General features: G+C 39.4%; 1 protein-coding gene across 3 annotated transcripts in view; it reads right to left on the bottom strand.

Moving 5' to 3' along the window:
• The window catches only part of LOC125448288 (R3H domain-containing protein 2), a 265,250-nt gene that overhangs the window by 147,396 nt on the left and 95,958 nt on the right, over nt 1-21,896 (bottom strand). For all 3 annotated transcript variants that reach the window (XM_059643331.1, XM_048523499.1, XM_048523500.1), the window contains exon 2: nt 5,095-5,305. The gene's annotated coding sequence lies outside the window, so the exon portion shown is untranslated. The remainder of the gene's footprint in view (nt 1-5,094; nt 5,306-21,896) is intronic.

Below are 21,896 nucleotides of genomic sequence, written 5' to 3'. Positions count from 1 at the left end.
TGTGAATGCTTCATTGTTAAATAAATTTAAGACTGGGAAAGGCATATTTTGTACTATCTCGGCGAATAAAGGAATATGAGTAGTAGCTGGGAAAGGGGAGTTAAAACAGAAGATTAGTCATGCTTGTACTGAAGCTTTGAGGTAATTTAGCAAAGAACTGGCACTTTGGGCAGAATGGACTTCATTTGTACTAGAAAGTTCCACTGATGCATCAGGTTAGTTCTCAGTGCTGTGGTATTCTTTGATTATCCAGATTTGTAACAACACTCATTCATATGGAAGAGTTTACTGTTACTTCCATCTTCCTGCTTCAAATTGATCATGACCTATCCTTACTCTTCCTTAATTAAAAGGTACTATTTATTGTATCATTTTTTGGGCTCTGTTTTATATGGTCCTGCCATTAAAAATGAATTCTCCAACCACTTAAGTCTGCAGGTATGGGCTCCAAGTGATCTGTAGCACTGGTCCCTTACACTGTAGACTGCTGGTTGTGGCAGACTGCTCAGTCAGTTTGTGTTTTTTTAAATAGTTGTTTTTCATCATATCTTCCACTTTTTCACCACTGTCCATTTGAAACTGGAACAAAAAGCAGAAAAGTATTAAATGACAATGTCAGCATGGCTCAATCAGCAGCATTTTTGTTTCTGAGCCCAAAGGTTATGATTTCAAATCCACTCCAGAGACTTGAGCGCAAAAATCAAGGTTGACACTCCAGTACGGTACTGAGGGAGTGCTGCACTAGTGGTGATGCCGCCAATTGGATTAGACATATCTTCCTTCTTCGATGGGTCTTCAAGATCCCATTACACCATTTCAAACAAGAACAGGGATCTATCCCTAATGTCCGAGCCAATATTTATCCCTCGGTCAACAATCTCAATAAACAAAACTATCTGGTCTTTACTACATTGCTATAGAAGCTTGATGTGCACAGATTGGTAGCCACTCTTCCTACATTATAACAGGATCTACACATCAAAATATATTTAATTGGCTTTAAAGCACTTTAGGGTGTCCTGAAGTTAATACTGATGTGATGCAAGTGAAAGTCTTCATTCATAACATTAGTAAAGATCTAAATTAGAGGAAACTGAATTACTGAGAGTAGCAGCTTGTGTAAAATAAAATCTGCACAATCTAACTAGTCCAAGGTGTTTCATTCATTTTGTCATTTCAACAATGCATTTTAATCAGCTTCCTCTGCTTGTTAGTCTAAGTCCCAAAGGATTAGCAGATTGCTAAATATAATGCAGAATGTAACAGCTTTACTTAAAAAGGGAAGTAGACAAAAAACACGTAACTACAGGCCAGTTAGTTTAACATCTGTCATTGGCAAATGTTAGAGTTTATAATAAAAGGATGAAACAGCAGAGCATTTAGAAATACATAAAATGAAGCCATGCTGACTGTGCTTGATCATAAAGGGGATATCATGCCTGGCAAATTTACTAGAATTCTTTGAGGATGTAACAAGCAGAATAGATAAAGAGGAACTGTGGGTGTAATATACTTAGATATTTAGAAGATGTCTGTTAAAGTTTCACACATTATGTTACTTGATAAGAGTTTGTGGTTTTGGAGGCACTATACGAACATGGATAGAGGATTGGCTAACTTACATAAGACTACGGAGTTGGGATAAAGGGACAGTTTCAGGATAGCAGCCCAAATTAGTTGAATGCTGCAGGGATCAGTGCTGAGTTCATGATTATTTACAATATATATTAATGACTTGGATGAGTAAAGTGAATGAATTATAGCCATGTTTGCAGGTGACACACAAATAGGTGGGAAATCAAGTGCTGAGGATGACAGAGTATCTGCAGAGGAGTATAGACAGATTAAGCAAGTGGGCAAAAACTTGACAAACAGAATATAATTTGGGAAATTAAGAGGTTTGGCAGAAAGAACAGAGGATCTGAGTATTATTAAAATGAGAAAGACTGCAGAAAGTTATAGAACAGGGGGATTTGGGAGTCCTTGTGCATGAGTCACAAAAAGCCAACATCCAAGTTCTGCAGGTAAAAAGGGAAGGCAAACATATTGTTGGCCTTCATTTCAAAGAGAATGAAGTGTAAAAGTAGGGACTGTTTGCCAAAACTATGCAAGGCACTAGTCGGGTCACAGCTTGAATACGGAAAACAGCTTGGTCCCCTTATCTGTTGAAAAATATATACTGGAGGCAGTTCACTAGACTAGTGACTGTCTGAGGAGAGGCTAAGCAGGTTGAGCCTGAACCCGTTAGAATATAGAAGAACGAAAGGTGATCTTATTGAAACATATACAAAGGAATGAATAAATAAATAGCTATAAAGTAAATAAATAAAAGTATACACTGAGGAATGCATTTCTAAGTTCCAAAACTCAGCAATAGGAGGTAACTATCAAAGTAAATGACTGGGCTTTTTTTTGGAAAGTCACTCATCAAACGAGGTTGCACATTTGAAACAGAGACAAGGAGGAATTTCTTCTCTCAGAAAGTAGTGAATCTGTGGAATTCTTTACCACAGAGGGCTGTTAAAGCAGGGTTGTTACGTATATTCAAGGTTGAGATAGACAAGTTTTTAATCAGTAAAGGAATCAAGGGTAAGGCAAGAAAGTGGGTTGAGGATGATCAAATCAACCATGATCTCATTGAATGGTACAACAGACTCGATGGGCTGAATTGTCTATTTCTATTGCTATGAATTATGGTCTTATAGTTTCCCCAGTAATGTCACAAGTATTCACTAGCTTTATTTTCTTAAAAGTATCTGCTGTCTAGACCAGGTTGCTCATAAATTCTGAGCTTCAATTATTAAACAAGATATGTTTATGAAAACTGTTATTATATTAAAATATCAACAGTGGAATGAATATCTGAGGAATATACAACTTTTAAAGTTCCAAAACTCAGCAACAGGAGGTAACTACAAGGTAAATTTTTGGATTAAAAAATTGGATTTTGCATTAATTTGAATTAACAATGTAAGTGACACAATAACGTGAGAATTTACTGCTAAATAAAATTAAACTGTCAGATAATTAGATTTAAGGTGCTTTGAATTAAGAGCAGCAGACTGGTGTTAAACCATTTTTCCCACGAGGTGTCTCAACAGGAACCTTAAAAGGAGCAAGTCAGTTTTAGCAACTGAAACCACCACCATGCTGCAAACCTACCAGAGAAAACCAGTGCAAGACAGCTGCATGTATTAATACATACATGTACATCTTCTATCTGGAACAGTCATTTTTGTGCAGAGCCAAATTTCTCCTAAGTGTACTAATTAGCGTCAGTTTTGAATCTGCAATAAATCAAAACCAAACAGGGATGGTAGACGGTAGATTCCAAAGAAAAGGGGGAACAAAATTACGAATCAGAAATCAGCAGTCAGCAAGGTGCTTCTTGTACAACTGGCAAGGAAGGGCAGACAGCAAAACTGCACAAAAATCAATTCAGCAGCTAACTTGCTCTTTTAGTAACTGGAAAATAACAAACAGGTTCAGAAAATAAACTCCAACAATAAAGTCACAGAAGTTAAACATATATTTGTCTTGTTTGAGTTTGAAATTTGTCTACTCAGGATTCTATTCTCCCACAAGTGCCACCACCTTTCAAGTCAGTGGACCTTTTTACATCACTGCCACTATAAAATGCCTGAATGAAGACTTTCAACCACATAATGGATTACATCTTCCAGAACTCACCAATGCCCCTCTTTTGGCTAAATTCCCATTGTGGAGCTTAAATCTACCTTCCCTCAGAATCTAATGAATGTATCACATCTTACGGCAGAGAAGAGAGAAACAGAACACATCAGCATTTTAAAAGACTTGACTGAAATCAATGCCAGACCTTAGCAGCCATCCGCACCCACTTCAAATAACATAATCACAGGCTTGCCATAAGCCACTCCCTTGAAGATTACAAGATAGTTAGATAGGGTATTCACTATGACCCATTGTAGTTCTTCCATCCAGAGTGGTCCTAGCATCCCCACTGTAGTTTCCAATTGATTCTTACATTATTTTAGTGTTTTCTGCTCTACCACTGTCTTGAAGTTGACAAATAGTGTCTTGAAGTTGATTCCATGTACACCTTGTAAAAACAAAACTCCTAGCATCAGACCTATTCAGTCATTCCTCCATATCCGCAAGGGTTCCATTCTGGAGAATCCCCGCAAATGATGAAATTCACAAATGTGAAGCTCATTAAAATGGATTAAAATCGTTAAAAATATTGCAGATTCGCAACTTTTGCCCATGGGTGTTGATTTTTGCTGTCACTTATTTTCTGGTGTGGATAGACAAATTCACGATTTGTGATTTTGCAGAAACGGAGGATTTATAGTAATTACTGTCTACTTCTTTGAACCTGTGGTACCCTCGTCTTATTGTTGCAATTTTAAGTTTTCTTTATAGTCCAAACTGCTTATTATTTTATATAAAACTATAACTTCATTTCTCATTGTAGCACTGAAAGTCTCTCTAGTTGTTTTTCCTACAGGTCCTATTGCTACCTATAAGCCTTAACACTCTTTCTTCACGTTTCCAAAGCTCCAATGCTTCTTTTGTTCTTTACTGCTATAAATGCACAGAGTATTCAAGGCTGAGTCTGACTAGGCCCTAGCAATTTGATTGCAACTTCCTCTGACTTGTATTTACTGTTTTGGATATGTAATTCAGCATTCTATTGTCTTTATTATCATGTATTGTTCAAACATGCTGAGCACTTGGTGCAAAAGACTTCTCAGGTCTTTTTCAACTGAACCTGTAACTTTGCCCCACAACAATCATGGAGTATGTGTGTTGCCCATTTTTCTTAAATGTGTCACTTAAATTACTTCAAAATAACTTCAAGTTGAAATGGACGTATCAAATATTCCAATATAAATTTGAAAGTCGCTAACAGCCCTCCCTCTCATGAGGAGAAACTAATCCCAATTTTAAAAAAAACACTAATTAAAAAATGGTGACATTGTGAAACATCTAAAAGGAATATTAGACAATTCAATGGAAAACGTTTACATATCTTTACCTGCACAGGAGCTGCAAGACAATACATAACTTCCATGCAAAACAAGACAGTTCAGAAAATTTTTAAACTCTTACCAGGAGCTGCAGCCTGTAGCAATTTTGTTCTAAACCCGTATCACATTAAAAGCAAATGCGCCTTTTATGGTCAAAGAAGTGGTGCCTCAATGGAACTGGACTTGCTCAGTGCCTTCAAATGTGCATCTCATGTTGCTGATAGCTGTGAAGTTCTCTGGATCGAGTACAGTATGTCTGTGGTCAAAGCATGCCACTATTTGTCCTGAGCTCCCTGCGGATATTAAAAAAAAAGCCTTCAGTGAATATAAACTTTGTTTTAATGGATCCTATCCTATTAATTTCAATCCCATCAGCCAAAATTGTTCCATAAGTAATGTGGTTTTGATTGCTTTTGCCTTTCGCACTACATTTTCATGGGAGGACAAAATGACTGCAATGCCTTTAATCAAGTCTACAGGTGAATAAGAGGATTGAGGATCCACACTGTCACAATTTATTCAAAGTACTTTAAAAAAAACACACTCCAACAACATCAGGCACAACTCAGTCTGTAGAACTCTCACCCTGGGCCAGAAAGTTGAGAGAATGAATATCTAGGCTGACAATCCCACTACGGTACTGTACTGAGGGAGTACTGTACTAACAGAGTTGCTGTCTTTCAGATGAGACTTAAATAAGGCTCCAGATGCCAAAATCAGGTGGACGACAAAGTTCACATGGCACTATTGAAGAACAGCAGGAGAGATATCCCTGGTATCCTGGTCAATATTTAGCACTCAATCAACCTTAGAAAACAGATTATCTGGTCATTATCTCATTGCTGTTTGCGGAGCTTCTGTTACAGCAGCAACTACACTAAAATACTGAACTGGCTTTGAAGCACTTTTGGTGTCCTGTGGTCACAAATGACACAAAATAAATGAAATATTTTAGGATTACTTTTTGTCGTTGCCTAAATGAGCACTGGTTGCATTAAATGTGTACTGAGGGACAAAATGTAAGGTAACACATATGTTGAAAGGGCAAAACAATCAATCACTTAAAACCACAATGGAGGAGGCTGGGCACTATGCAGAGGTTTCAGCTGTACATAATAGTAGAATTCAATCTTGATCTATGAGGTTTTGTGGTTGTAATAACTAAAGTTTCTAAAACAGAATGGGATCAGTACAAGTGGCTGCTTAGTGAGGGCAGTACAAATCCAAGGAAGAAGCTTACAGATTGGCCAAGAAAAAAATATATCTGAGCAGTTTAGAATTCAGCAAAGAAGGACAAAGGGATTGATTAAGAAGCAGAAAATAGAGTACAAAGGTAAGCTTGCAGAGAACATAATGACTGACACAAAGAGTTTCTATAGGTGTGAAGAGAATGAAACTGGTGAAGACAAATGGAGGTCTTCTACACATAGAAATGGGGGAATGTATAATAGGGGACAAAGAAATAGCTGAGCAACTGAATCCATATTTTGATTCTGTCTTCACGAAAGAGGACACAAATCAGATACCAGAAATGTTGGAGAATGCAAGATTTAGTGAGAGGGAAGAATTGAGGGAGATCAAAAGTAGTAGAGAAATGTGATGGGTAAAATTCATGGGATTGAAGGTGGATAAATCCCCAGGGTTTGATAATCTACACCCCAGAATCCTTAAGGGAATAACTCTAGAAATAGTGGATGCATTGGTGGTTATCTTCCAAGATTCTACAGATTCTGGAACAGTCACCACAGATTGGACAGTAGCTAATGTCACCTCAATATTCAAAAAGGGAGGTAGAGAGAAAACAGAGAGAAAAATAAGCCAGCAACCTAACATCGGTAGTGAGGAAAATTCTCAAAACCATTATCAAGGGCATTATAGTGCAGCATTTAGAAAGCAATGGCAAGGTCAGACAGAGTCAGCATAGATTTATGAAGGGGAAATCATGCTTGACAAATCTGTTAGAAATTTACAAAGGTGTAACTAGTGGAGTTTACGAGACGGAGCCAGTCAATGTGGTATATTTGGACTCTCAGAAAGTGTTTATCAAAGTGCTGCATAAGACATTCGTGTAAAAGATTAAAGCACATGAGATTGGGGAAGTGTATTGAGATGGATAGAAAACTAGTTGGCAGAGAAGAAACAAAGAGTCAGAATTAATAGGTCCTTTTCAAATTGGCAGGCAGTAACTAGTGAGGTGCCACGGAGATCGGTGCTGGGACCCCAGCTATTCACAATAGGTATCAATGATTTTGATGAGAGAATAAAATATAACATCTCAAAGTTTGCAGATAATACCAAGTTGGGTGGGAGGGCGAACTGTGACAAGGATGCAGAGATCCTTCAGCATGATCTCCACAGGTTGGGTGAGTGGGCAAATCAATGGCAGATGCAGAATAATTTGGATAAATGTGAGGTTATTCACTTTGGAAGCAAAAGCAAGAGGGCTGATTACTACCTCACTGGCTGCAAATTGGGACAGTGGAGTGTACAGTGGGACCTGGGTGTCCTTATGCACCAGTCACTGAAGGTACGCATGCAGATGCAGCAGGCGGTAAAGAAGTCAAGTGGTATGTTGGTCTTCATTGCGAGAGGTTTCAAGAACAGGAGCAGGGATGTGTTGTTGCAGTTGTACAGGGCCTTGATGAGACCACACCTAGAATACTCTGTGCAGTTTTGGTCTCCTTTTCTGAAGAAGGATGCTCTTACTCGCGAGGGAGTGCAGCGAAGGTTTACCAGGCTGATTCTGGGGATGGCAGAACTGATGTATGAGGGGAAATTGACTAGGTGAGGATTGTTTTCGCTGGAGTTCAGATGAATGAGAGGGCATCTCATAGAGACTTATAAATTTCTAACAGAACTAGACAGGTTAGATGCAGGGAGGACGTTCCTGATGGTCGGTCTGTCCAGGGGTCACAGTATGGAGATTTGGGGTAGACCATTTAGGACGGAGATGAGGAGACATTTCTTCACCCAAAGCATGGTGAGCCTGTGGAATTCATTACCACAGAAAGTAGTTGATGTCAGATCATTAAAGGTATTCAAGAGGAGAGGTGACGAGGTATAGCACTTGGGGCGAATGGGATCAAAGGTTATGGGGAGAAAGCAGGATTAGGCTACTGAGTTGGTCAATCAGCCATGATCATGATGAATGGCGGAGCAGGCGCGAAGAGCAGAATAGCCTCCTCTTGCTCCTATTTTCAATGTTTCTATGTTACTTCCCTTCAATATCCCTTGCCAAACACACACACCTCTCCATATGGACACATTCTAAACCATATTGTTCTGGCATTACCTGTTTCCTTTCTCCTCAACAAAGAGCTTGGGATTTCAAAGTTTAAAGTTCAAAGATGTGTTTGACATTATTATTAACCTAAGCTGTCAAATGGTTTAGTAGTTTTAATTGAAGAATCAAGAACTGATAAAATGCAGGAGAGATAGGTTAAGTCAAGTTCTGTATAATAAAAATCCTGTCCTTAAATATGAAGCAAAGAAATAAAGCCAAGGAGTCATCAACAAGCTCAATGAGGGAGTTTGATCAAGTTCAGAAATTTTGTTATAACAAGGTATAGAGCTGGCTGAACACAGCAGGCCAAGCAGCATCAGAGGAGCAGGAAGGCTAATGTTTCAGGCCTAGACCCTTCTTCGGAAGGAGGGTCTAGGCCTGAAACGTCAGCCTTCCTGCTCCTCTGATGTTGCTTGGCCTGCTGTGTTCATCCAGCTCTACACCTAGTCATCTCAGATTCTCCAGCATCTGCAGTTCCTGCCATCTCAGAAATTTTGTTGCACCAGTTGCCCAGCAATTTCATTCTGAATTATGACCTGGAGCTAAAAATCTAAAGCAATTCAATGACTTAATAAACTTACATATACTTATTACACATTTCATGTTTATAACAGGCCTAAAACATGCAAACAGAGCTAACTATTTTCATTCATTATATTACTAATAGCCAATTGAAGAAGCATCCCAAGTCAGCATTGACTTGGGATAGATTTATTCAGAGTGAAATACTACATCGTCAGACTCCCTTTAACTCGAGTCAGTAAATGTCATTTTATTTATATTTTTCACTTTTTTTTGATTAACCTGTCTGAACATGGCCACGAGACCCCATGCATTAAAGCAACTGTCCAATCAATGCTCTCCTCCTCTGTACCTAACCTCAATTGATACAATTAACATCAAAGTAGCTTTGTGGCACAGTGACAGTGTCTCTATCTCTGGTCCAGGAGGCCTGGGTTCAAGTCCCACCTGCCCCCAAAGTGCATCATAACACCCCTGAACACGTTTATTAAAATAACTAAATGTAGCATCAATTACTAAAAAATGTAACGTGTGACATGTTAACAGCACTGGCTATCTCAGGTCATTCCATAAAGTTCTGCGCACACATTTATACATACATATGATAACAATCTCTCCAAGCATCATTTCACATCTATTTTGAGCCCACAATCGCTCTCACTGTTAGCAATCATCTGTTCAGGACTCAAATCCCGCACACTGATTAGCAGTAATTGCCCCCAAAGATGCAAGATAACCTCTCTCTCCCGCATTCTGACAGTTGTCAATTACTCAATCAGCAATTTGGGGACATTGGAAAAACTCTCGACTGAAACAGCATACAAACAAGCTGCTGATTCAGTTCTACAGATGGAACCGGAGTTCAGTTAGCTGCTGGCTTCCCTTCTCATTCTATCCCGGTGCTTTTCAAAGGCAATAAACTCATCAAAATCTTATTGTAGACTTAGTGCACTTGCTATAAACATGGAAGCTATACGTAGGATTCCCATGAGGAACACGAAAGCTGTGGCCTTAAACAAACAGGTTAACAATTAAATATCAAGCCATATTCCACATCCATATGCTGAGTGCGGAGATCAGCTGTTTGCAATAAATTTTGAAGATGAAATTATTTTTCACACACGCACTGCGTACGTGTTTCACTTTGTATTAACTTGATGACGGAGAAGAAAGTTCAATTATAAATCTTCAAACTACTGAAATGATTAAGGTGTATCATCATTAGCATCACAAAAATACAAACAGTACTTTATTGGCGTTTTATGCCCCATTTTCATATATGGCCATTTCTTAATATTATTGTTTTGCAAGAGCAATCAGGAATAAAAGTATTATAAGACCAGAAGACAAGAAAATAGAGGAGGACATCCAGCCCATCAAGTCTGCCCTACCATTCGATCATGGCTGATAAGTTTCTCAACTCCATTCTCCTGCCTTCTTCCCGTAACCCTTGATCAAGAACCTATCAACCTCTATCTTAAATACACACGGACTTGATCTCCTGGAGTTCCACAGATTCACCACCCGTTCGCTGAAGGGCCTGTACTGCACTGTAATGTTCTGTACGATAACGGAATAGCGTAGGTTAGACGGGCTTCAGTTTGGTTTCACAGGTCAGCGCAACATCGAGGGCCGAAGGGCCTGTACTGCGCTGTAATGTTCTATGTTCTATGTTCATCTAATGAGTCATCCCTTCACTGAGGCTGTGCCCCAGGTCCTAGTCTCTAGTGGAAACGTCTTCTCTGGTCCACTATATCCAAACCTCTCAGTATTTTGCAAGTTTCAATGAGATATCCCCCCCCATCCTTCTCAACTCCATCAAGTACAGATCCATTGTCCTCAAATGCTCCTCAAATCACAAGCCCTACATTCCCAGGATCACTTAGAACTGAGATGAGGAGGAATTTCTTCAGCCAGAGGGTGGTGAATCAGTGGAACTCATTCCTGCAGAGGGCTGTGGAAGCCAAGTCATTGAGTGTATTTAAGACAGAGATATGTACAATTCTTGAATGGTAAGAGGATCAAGGTTTACAGGGAGAAAGCAGGAGAATGGGGTTGAGAAACTTTCGGCCATAATCGAAGGGTGGAGCAGATTCAATAGGCCGTATGGCCTAAATCTTAAATATGTGATGTATATATTCAATTACAGTCTTCGGGAATAAATCAAAAAGATTTATTCAATCGACTCAAGAATTAAAAATGAACCTAAATGACACATCTTGAAAGCATATTGCAAATAAATATGATTTACACCAAATTTCTTCACAATGTACATGAAGTTGATCTCATGAATGAATCCATGAATATTTCCTCAGATACTGTGCTGCCAAAGGGGAAAAGGTTGCTATGGAAACCAAGAAGATGACGACAGTTGTTCCGGAAGAAAAAATTGAACTAGCGCTTTGCAAACTGCTGGTAGTCAAAGCCTCTATTTAAGGTTTTTAAAATCCAAGAAAACAGTCATATTCTTGAGGACACGTCCCATCATTTCGGTCAAATGTGACTATCTTGCAGCCACCTCAAACACCATTAAACATATAAACAACATTTGAACAACAACAGGATGAATTACTGCTTCCAAGTTTGAGAATGGTCATTCATTGCACCAACAATCTTGTTACATTCTTCATTTTGTCACTTAGCTGAACAGTGTAGATTGTCTTCTGCATTGATAATAACATGAATAGACTCAATGCAATTCAGTTGGGAAACAAAAAAAACACAGCTATTATATATTATAATTCACATCACTAGGCCACCCCAGGATAGAGGTCCAGGATAAGGGTTTCACTGATATTAATTCGATATATGGTAATTCAACCCCTCAGACAAAGGGGCCCTTGAGCACCAAACAAAACACATGCAGCACTACTTGACTGCATTGCTGACTACATAACATAGGGTAACAATATCACTAGAGCATCAGACGTTGTCAACTGAAAACTATAATCTGAAACAAAACAGAGGCTATTTTTAGACTGAAAATTAGCATGTGGAAACTACTGGCAACTTCTAATAGATGCAAAACTTACCTGAGGAAATGAAGAGGAAAAATCTGCAGGACGAGGAAGTGCGACTAAGTTAGTTGCTTTTGGCCACAGTCAAAGCAAACACATTGGGCTGAAAGGCACACCAATAAGCCAAATAAACCACCTGACAATTAAGTGAAAAATATTAGCATTCAGCAAGCCCTGCAAAACATTGCCTGCAGAAATTGCAGTTTTCATTCAGAATCTGCAGATTTTATACTTTGAAATGTTGTTTTCCAGGGCAGCATGGTGGCACAGTGCTGCCTCACAGCACCAGGGACCCGGGTTTGATTCCAGCTTTGGACGACTATCCGAGTGGAGTTTTGTACAGTCTCCCTGTGTCCACATGGGTTCCCCCTGGGTGCTCCAGTTTCCTCCCACAGTCCAAAAAGGTGCAGGTTAGGTGGGTTGGCCATGGGAAATATGGGGTCACAGGATCCAGTAGGAGCTTGGACTGGGTGGAATACTGTTCGGAGGGCAGTATAGACTCAATGGGCTGAATGGCCTGCTTGTGCACTGTAGGAATCCTATGATCATCAGGTGACCAATATGCTCCTTTACCTGTGATATTACACTTTAATTACTTCACCAACAATAGCCTTGTCATTTGTTTACCTATTTTCTCCCCAGCCCCAACTAACCTGAATTGGTAACCAAATATAGCTATAGCTAGTCAAAAAATATTGTAAGCTGAATATTAATATAGCATGTGATTGGGGGTTAACACTGAATTAATTGACTGGGTAGATATAAAAGTGTGGTGGGACCCTTAAAACTGAGTAGTTAATAAATTCTATCCACAAAGGTGTCATGGTTTCTGTCTCACTGACTGCCTTGGATCCAGACTGACATTCAGGAACTATCTTCTCTGCTACAGCACAAAATCAAGAATTCTTTTCAGACAGAAGCTTGTAATTGCAGTTATTTGGAGACAAATGTTGTCACCAAGAGTACAGTATTGGGATATGACCTCCCATTGATGTTCTGTGAAGCTAAACCCTATGATCAATGGAAAACTGAGGTGGAGAAGTGGACACTGGCTATGTCCTTTCCAAGAAAGAAGGCAAGATATGACCTTGGTACTGTCACTTCCTACTAGGAACAAGACCATGTATGAAGTACAGTCAGAGCTAAAGGCTCAACAACTGGACACTGAGAAAGGTTTGGAAACTCTATTTAAATTTACAGGTAAAATTTATAAGAAAGATGACTGATGTATATGAGACATGATCAGACTTTGAGTCCTTGCATATATTTAAGGCTGAAATAGATAGATTCTTGATCGGTGGGGGAATCAACGGTCTGGGGAGAGGGCAGGAAAGTGGACGTGAGGAATGTCAGATCAGATATGATCCTATTGAATGATGGAGCAGGCTTGAGTGGCCAAATGGCCTACTTCTGTTTCAATTTCTTATGGTTTTATATTAGATGACTTCCCTATTGTGGGAAACATCTTGAAGATCTTCTTAACTTTTTCTGCTGGGAATGTAAGCCAATCAATACAAAAGTTGCATTTCTGACACTGGAAACTTTCAAAATCAAGTATTTTTGCAACCAGCTAAAGAAGGTGATGAACAAGGGAAGTTATGGAAATTAAACAAATGTGTTTATAGGTTGAATGATGCAGCCAGGGCACAGCATTTCTCATTTAGATCCATCCTGCTGGAATTAAGCTGGAATTAGGTTATATTCAGCTTAAAGCAGACACAGCAATGTTCTAATGGTACCTGAGAGAAATGGCAGGTATCTTTATGACGACGGTTTTTTGCGGGAAAATTCTATTGAATTTGAACAGTGTGATGGATAAAATTAGAAGGGAATGTAATATTAGAAGTCAGGCTACAGGAGTCTATAAATGTATAAAGTTAAATGTTAAGGAGAATAAGGAAGGAGTGGCTTTGGATCAATAGTCTTGGGAAGTCTTAAGTACATCTCGATAAATTAGGCCAGTTTCTCGTGTGATTATACATTGAGGAAAGATGCAGACCAGTTAAGAAGGCTAAATTGAATTGGTTGCGTGTCCAGGCTACATCTGATGACTATTTTGGTATATTGGAAAGACTTATTAAGTTGGAACATGCTACTGTTAAGTCTTGAGAGCAAATGAAATATTAAATTCCGGAAAATGCAGATTCTAGTCTCCAACCTTGGGTAACCCAGAAGATACAAAGCTCAGCCTTTTTAGCAGTGCTTCACATGCTAAGCTTCTGAGTTGGCTATTCTATTTCAAGAGTTCATCATATTTGTTGTGGGAATAAATAATAAATGCTGTCAGTTGGCCTGGGAAGCTAAGACAATAAAATAGGTAGGAAAAAGTGCCTTAGCTGCTGAAACATAGACACTGGTAGAAGCTATAAATACACAGGATTGCATTGATCCAGTATGCTACAGGAAATCCAATACAAGGTGCAATATCTGGAAGGTTTGCCTCTAGAAGGTTTTGTGGACAACCGTTCTCTTTGGGACAATGAACAGTCAACAAAGCTGTTGCTAAGGTTTGACCTTTGCTTGCATGAAAGAAATGTTAGAAAGGAAAGAGATTTACAAATTAAAGTAAGTTGATGCAAGTCACCATTTGCCAAATATTTCACAAGAGGTGATTGCTTCAAGAAATTATTAGAGATCCTCAAAGAAGAGCACCTGGTGGTATGAGGAAATAAAAGAACGTAAAAAATAGAAATTTTATTTGAAATTTGTTTGGCTTTGCAATTGAACTTGCTGCTTTATTTAAAATGTTTATTTGTTTAAAGAAAAAGGGAGAACAATAGCAAGAGGATTGTATTATATGAAAAATTAATTATGCCTGATTGATGGAATTCCCAGCTGCAATATAGGACAGGAAAGACATCATTGTTAATGTTCATCAAGACATACAAACAATCCTTGGAAAAAACTTTAGTTTCAAAAAGAGGAGAATCTGTCAATTTAGTAAGCAATTAAATAGATGATTTGGGTTTATTGATAAATTAATAAACTAGATAGATATAAAAGCGGAACAGGTTTGGAAGAAGTTGAGGGATTGAATAGTTAATGAACTCTATCCACCAGGGAAGGTGTCTTGGCTTTTGTATCACCAACTGGCTTAGATCCAAGTTGACATCAAAAACTAGAAAACGTGAGACAACAGAAGAGCTATGATTAGAATTCAGAAGCATCTTTAAATTCCACAGAGTCACGGTATAAGGCACTGGTAAGTAAAGTCACCACAGTGACATGGGGCAGCATACAACTGGGGCTATTCCATGCATGAAGTAATCAACACATAATGGTAAATAATGCAACACCAACAGTAAGCACTGAATAACCCAGCATGTGTAATTTCAGATTCACATCTCCCAGCTCTGATGTTAAATTTCACAAAAACCTTTCAGAGATGACAGTGAATTAGCCTGACATCACATCTTTTGTTAGTGACATCAGAATCCATGAAACACAAACAGAATGTATCAGTATAATTCAGGAAAAGACAGTTTAAAAAAGAGGCCAGGTCCACAGAAAGTGGAATATCGCTGAATAACAGTCTTTGAAATTTCCTTGGAAAGTGAAAGTTTAATGGCTGTTGCCTTTGCTTAACAACAGTATGTTCATTAGATGCAGGAAGCAGAATTACACCATCAATGGAGAAAGCAGAAATGCTACAGATCTTGGAAAAACGAACACTACATCCTGTATGCAATTTCATCTCATGTCTCCCATCTCCAATTTCAGAATATAATGAAAACCTAATAAAGGAAACAACAGTTCAGACTGAGTTATTTGCATTGCATATGTATCGTGATTGGTGATTGGCCTAAGTACCTTGAAGAACTGCACCAGAGAGAATAAAGCTTTTATTCTGAAACTGCTAAGAGAAGCTATTTCAGTGAGAGATGTGATCCTCCTACTGAGAGTCTCAGGATTTCATTCACACCCACACACAGATTCAGTAACAATTGACGTAGATGGTGGATGAAGAGCTGAAATTCATGAATTACTGCAGTGGAGCTCCCATCAACCAATGCAACTGCCTGCAAGACACGTGTTGAAATCAGTTCAAGGAAAGGAAGCATTCTGCTACTTGTAAAACTAGGTCACAGTTTCACAGCAATTTTCTTTGAAATTGTAGAGAAAATATGACAGAATGAGGGCTAAGAATGTACTCCCACCAGGTAGCTGTATGCTTCATTGTAAACCTCTGCATGGCTCATTATAAACCTCTATAAATTAATGTTGTATTTCTCCTGTACAAGAGATTGAGGTATTTGATGGCAGGACAGGTTACACTGGTGGTGAAGGGGCATTCAATTGCATACTAGTGATGCACCTAATAATCTCAAAAACTGGAACAGCCTTTCATGCATTTGACAGATATAGTTTGCATAACATTCCAGGCAAGATACCCCAGTCCACGCTAACTACATTAATCCAAGCCAGAGGCACACAAATCAAATGCCAGCTATCATACATACTACTGCTACAAAATGGTATCTAGTGGATAAAAAAGCAACATTATTCGGTGATTATGTGTGAGCCTCTGCTTTAAGGGTTAAACTCAATCAAACTGAATAAATTTCCGAAACCCAGATGAATTCTGCAGTTGAGGTTAATGCAATAATGTTCAAAAACACTAATATTGACACTGTAATCCTAGTTGAACAAAAACAGGCTCCTTTCCTGTTTGACACAAGGTGCATTTAATCTCCTCACTATCCAAACAGACATCATTTGCACGATATGCAAAAGCTGAAATGAAGGAATGAGATAGGAGATGTGGAGAATGCAGTTAATAGTAACTTAGGCTTGTTTTGCCATTTTACGTTTGACCTCAATTGTATTGAGATTTGACTTTAACTTTCTTTCCAAAATTGCTTTCTTCATTAAAGATGTATACCACCACTTGTGACATTCAAAGGTATGATATTATTGAATTCCTCACTGTCAACATTCTGTGGGCTACCATTGATCAGAAACTCAACTGGGCTCACCACATAAACACAGTGGCTACAACAGCAAGTCAGAGGCTAGCAATAGAGCGGCGAGTAGCTTGCCTCCTGACTCCCCAAAGCCTGTCCACCATCTACAAGGCGCAAGTCAGGAGTGTGGTGGAATACTCCCCACTTGCCTGGTTGGGTTCAGCTCCAACAACAGTCAAGAAGCTTCACACCATCCAGGATGAAACAGCTGCTTGATTGGCACCACATCCACAAACACTGACTCCTTCCACCACCGATGCTCAGTAGCAGCCATGTATTCCAACCACAAGATGCACTGCAGAAACTCACCAAGGATCTTCAGACAGCACCTTCCAAACCCACAACCACTTCCATCTAAAGGACAAGGGCAGCGGATACATGGGAACACCACTCCCTGCAAGTTCCCCTCCAAGCCACTCACCATCTTAACTTGGAAATATATTGCTGTTCCCTTGTAACTGGGTCAAAATCCCAGAATTCTCTCCCTTAAGGCCATTGTGGGTCAACCTACAGTACATGGACTGCAGTGGTTCAAAACAGCAGCTCATCACTACTTTCTAAGAGCAACTACAAGGGGCAAAAATGTTTTTTCAGGGGGTGAAGAAGGGGGTGGGAGCAGGGATGGGGAAGTTACCAGGGTGGAGGGAGGGAAGTGAGATGGGGGGGGAAGGGGCAGAGAATCATAACATGTGTCAATGAATTTGAGCAAAATAGTTCTTGTTAGATGTCAGGTAAGGTGTCAATATTGCCCAAACCCCAGAACTATAAAAATAATGCTCCAAAGATCAACAGTTTTGAATGAGTTTAAGGCCCAGCATATCAGGATTCAGCAAATTCCATCTTTCCACTTGCTCTTTTAGTAATAGATGCAACATTTAAAAAGGCTGTTTTACAGTATAGTATGTCCTATAATCAATGCACGTTAAAAACTATCAATTACTCATGTGTGACTTATAGTTGATAGACATGGGTCCTATTATGCATGTGTGTGGCTTTCTGAGGTTGCACCCTTCAGACTACAGCACCCACAATGCACATTAATGTGTTTTTGCTAGCTTCCAGCACTCTTAGAGCTGCCACAGACTTGTAAGGCAAGTGAAGTCAGAACAGAAACAGTTCGAATGAAGTTGCACTCTTTTGGAACGAAGTCTTCTAGCCTGAAGTAGGAACTAACAGCATGCTGTAGCTAATCTCTTATGACATTGTTTATGGGCAGTCTGGCATCTGGAGCTTGGCTCTGATGTTTTGAGTAGTTTCAAAACAGCACAGGAAATAAGAGGAGGAATCAGTCAAACAGCTTCTCAAGTTTGTTCTGTCAATAAAATCATGCCTGATCCTCCACCTCAACACCATTTTCCTGCATGATCCCTGTATCTCTTAATGTTTTTAATATGGAGAAACCTATCAGTCTTGAATGTACGCAATGACGGAGCCTCCATATCCTCTGAGGTAGAGAATTCCAAAAATTCACCTCTCTCTGAGAGAAGGAATTTACCATCACAGTCCTAAATTGTCTACCTTTAATCTAAGACTGTGTCCCATGATTCTCAAATCCTCCACCAGCTCCCCACCACCCCCCACTCCCAAGGGGAAACGTCCCCGCTGCATTACTCTGTCAAGTCCCATTAAAAGTCTTGCATGTCTCAATAAGGTCAACTCTCATTCTGCTAAACTCATGAGTACAGGTGCAATCTACTCAACCTCTCTTCATAAAATAGTCCCTCCACATACCCAGGATCAAACTAATGATACCTCCTCTGGACTGTCTCCAATAAGGGGACCAAAAATGTTTACAGTATTCCAGTTGTGGCTTGACAGTGCCTTATATCTCAGGTTGAGGTTCTGGATGTGAGATTGCTCGCTGAGCTGGAAGGTTAGTTTTCAGACGTTTCGTCACCATTCTAGGTGACATCATCAGTGAGCCTCCGACGAAGGCTTCGTCGGAGGCTCACTGATGATGTTACCTAAAATGGTGACGAAACGTCTGAAAAATAACCTTCCAGCTCAGCGAGCAAACTCACATCCAGTGCCTTATATAGTTGAACAATACCTCCCTACTTCTATGCTCTAAAATAAAGGCATTCCATTTTGCCTTCCTATTTACCTGCAGAAATTGGATGCTAACATTTTGTGATTTATGCACTAAGACTCTCAAATCTCTCTGTGCCCTAGCTTCCTGCAGTATTTCTCCATTTTAGTAATATTCAGCCCCTGTATTCCTGCTAACAAAGTGCATAGACTCACATCTTCCCACACCATATTTCATTGAACAAGTTTTTTGCCAACTCGCTTCATCTGTCTACATCCCTCCACAGACTCGGTCATCCTCATCACTTGCCCTTCCATCTATGTTTGTGCCATCCTTAAACCTGCCTATAATACATTCACTTTCCACATCCAAGTCACTCATACATATTGTATATAATTGTGACCTCAGCACTGATCCCTGTGGCACTCCACCACTTACAGGTTGCCTTCCTAAAAATGTTCCCCTTTCCCAACTCTCAGTCTTCTATTAATTAGCAAGACCTCTTTACATGCAAAAATACTACCACCAAAACATGGGCTCTTGTCTTAGAAGTAACCTAATATGTGGTGTGTTGTGAAATGCCTTCTGAAAACCTAAATATTGCTTTCCCTTTATCTATCCTGCTTGATAACTCAAAGAATTGGAATAAATTTGTCAAGCACGGTTTCCCCTTCATGAAGCCACATTGACTCTGCTTGATCACATGATGTTTCTGTTAATGCTCCTTTAACAAAGATGTTAAAATTTTCCCAATAACAGACATTAAACTAACTGGACTATAGTTACCCATTTTTGTCTCTTTCCCATTTTAAATAAGTGTGTTATGTTGGCAATTTCCAATCTTCAGGGACTTCTCTGGAATCTCTGGATTCTTGAAAGATTACTAACAGTGCATTCACTATCTCTGTAGCTACTTCTTTCAATATTCTAGGATACATCCCATCAGGTCCATGGGACTTATCAGTCTTTAGTCTTATTCATTTCCATACTGCTTTTACTCTAGTTATAGTTATTGTATTTATTCCCTCTCTTCCTTTTGCCTCTTGATTATTCAGAATTCTTTGAATAATATGAGTGTCTTCTACTATGAAGGCTGATTTATTTATTTGTTCAACTCGTCTGCCATTTCCTGCTTTTCCAATATTATTTCCCCAGTCTCATTCTCTCAGGGGCCTATGAAAGATGTGCAGGGTAAGTGGATTGGCCATGCTAAATTGCCCACAGTGTCCAGGGATGTTTAGGTTAGGTGGGTTAGACATGGGAAATGCAGGGGTAGAGGAATGGGTCTGGGTGGGATGCTTTTTTGGAGGGGCGGTGTGGATATTGTAGAGATTCTGTGATCTGTGAAACAATTGGTCTCGCTTCCTTTTCACATATTTAAACAAGTTCTTGCTGTCTGTCTTGATATTACTTGCAAGTTTACCCAAAAAAGTTTATCTTATCCCTTTTATAGGTTGCCTTTTGTTTTTTCTTAAAATACTTTCCCAATTCTGCACCATAATCACCAGTTTACTTTGAGTCTTTTAAAAATATAAGTAATAGGAGCAGAGCGGCCAATACGTCCTGCGGAGCTTGCTTGTCATTCAATACGATCATGGCTGATTTGGAGGAGGCAATGGCCCAGTGGTATTATCACTGGACTGTTAAGCTGGAAACTCAAAAAATGTTTTGGGGACAGGTTCAAATCCCACAACAGCAGATGGTGGAATTTGAATTCAATAAAATATCTGGAATTAAGAGTCTAATGATGACCATGAATCCATCGTCGATTGTTGGAAAATCCCATCTGGTTCACTAATGTCCTTTAGGGAAGGATACTGCCATCTTTACCCTGTCTGGCCTACACGTGACTCCAGACCCACAACAATCTGGTTGACTCTTCATTGCCCTCTGCGCAATTAGGGATGGGCAATAAATGCTGCCTAGCCATCAACACCCTCATCCCATGAATGAATAAAGAATAAAGATTTCTGCCCCAACCCCACTTTCCTGTCCACTCCCCATTTCCCTTAGACTTTTGGTCTCTTGGGGAATCTATCAATTCCAGTTTTGAATATGTTCAACAATGGAATCACAACCGTCTAGTATAAAGAATTCCAAAGAGTCACAACAGTGCATAAAGAAAATTTCTTCTCTTCTTACTCCTAAATGATTGGTCCCTTATCCTGAGTCTGTGCCTGTGTTCCAGATCCCCAAGTTAGAAGGAAACAACCCCTCAACACTGACCCTATCAAGCCCTCTCAGAATCTTTTATGTTTTATTCAAGTCACCTCTTATACTTCCAAACTCCAACAAGTAATGGCCCAACTTGCTTAACCCTTCCCTATAAAACAACCCCTTAATCTCAGTTAACATGAGAAACAAATACTGTTTGGGCTTCTAAAAGCCGTGGCAGAATTTAGAGCTGAGATATGCCACAACTATAGAAGGGTTTGTGGAGAATTCCTCGGATACCAATAAGCCAAATATCAACACCCTCAACTGAAAACTTTGTCCTTGAAAGACACATTGCAAGGAATCTACAGCGCAGGAACAGGCCATGGACCCAACAGGTCCATGTCAGTTAATGTGTCACGCAACATTCCTCCAGTCCTACGTGATCTAACCAGAGAAACATATTCTTCTGTTACTTTTTCTCTTTTGACTGCCAAGCTGCGCCTAAAACACATCTGGACTGTTCACCTCAAACGCACTCAGTGGTAGCAAGTTCCACATGCTCCTCACTCTCTCAGCAATTCATACTGGATTTATTAATGACTATCGTATATTTATTTCCTCCACAAGTGGAAATGTATCCTATATCCACCTTACTAAATCCTTTGATAATTTCAATTCTCTCAAAAAAAGTCTGTTCATTTTTTTAAAATAGGTTTAACCTCTCAGTTCCAGTATCATCCTTGTAAATCACTTTTTGCTCTTTTCCCCCATTATGTCTCCACATCTTTTTATAACATTGAAACCACAACTATATACAGTACTGCAAGTGTGGCCTAACCAAGGTACAAATCAAGCCATGCCTGACAAAATTTCAGTTGCATTCCTGGACTACAATATGGAAGGAGGCACCTT

Source organism: Stegostoma tigrinum, chromosome X, assembly GCF_030684315.1.
Source record: "Stegostoma tigrinum isolate sSteTig4 chromosome X, sSteTig4.hap1, whole genome shotgun sequence".
NCBI classification, from domain to species: Eukaryota; Metazoa; Chordata; class Chondrichthyes; order Orectolobiformes; family Stegostomatidae; genus Stegostoma; species Stegostoma tigrinum.
The sequence above is the reverse complement of the archived record's forward strand: the minus strand, read 5'-3'. Positions and strand labels throughout refer to the sequence as shown.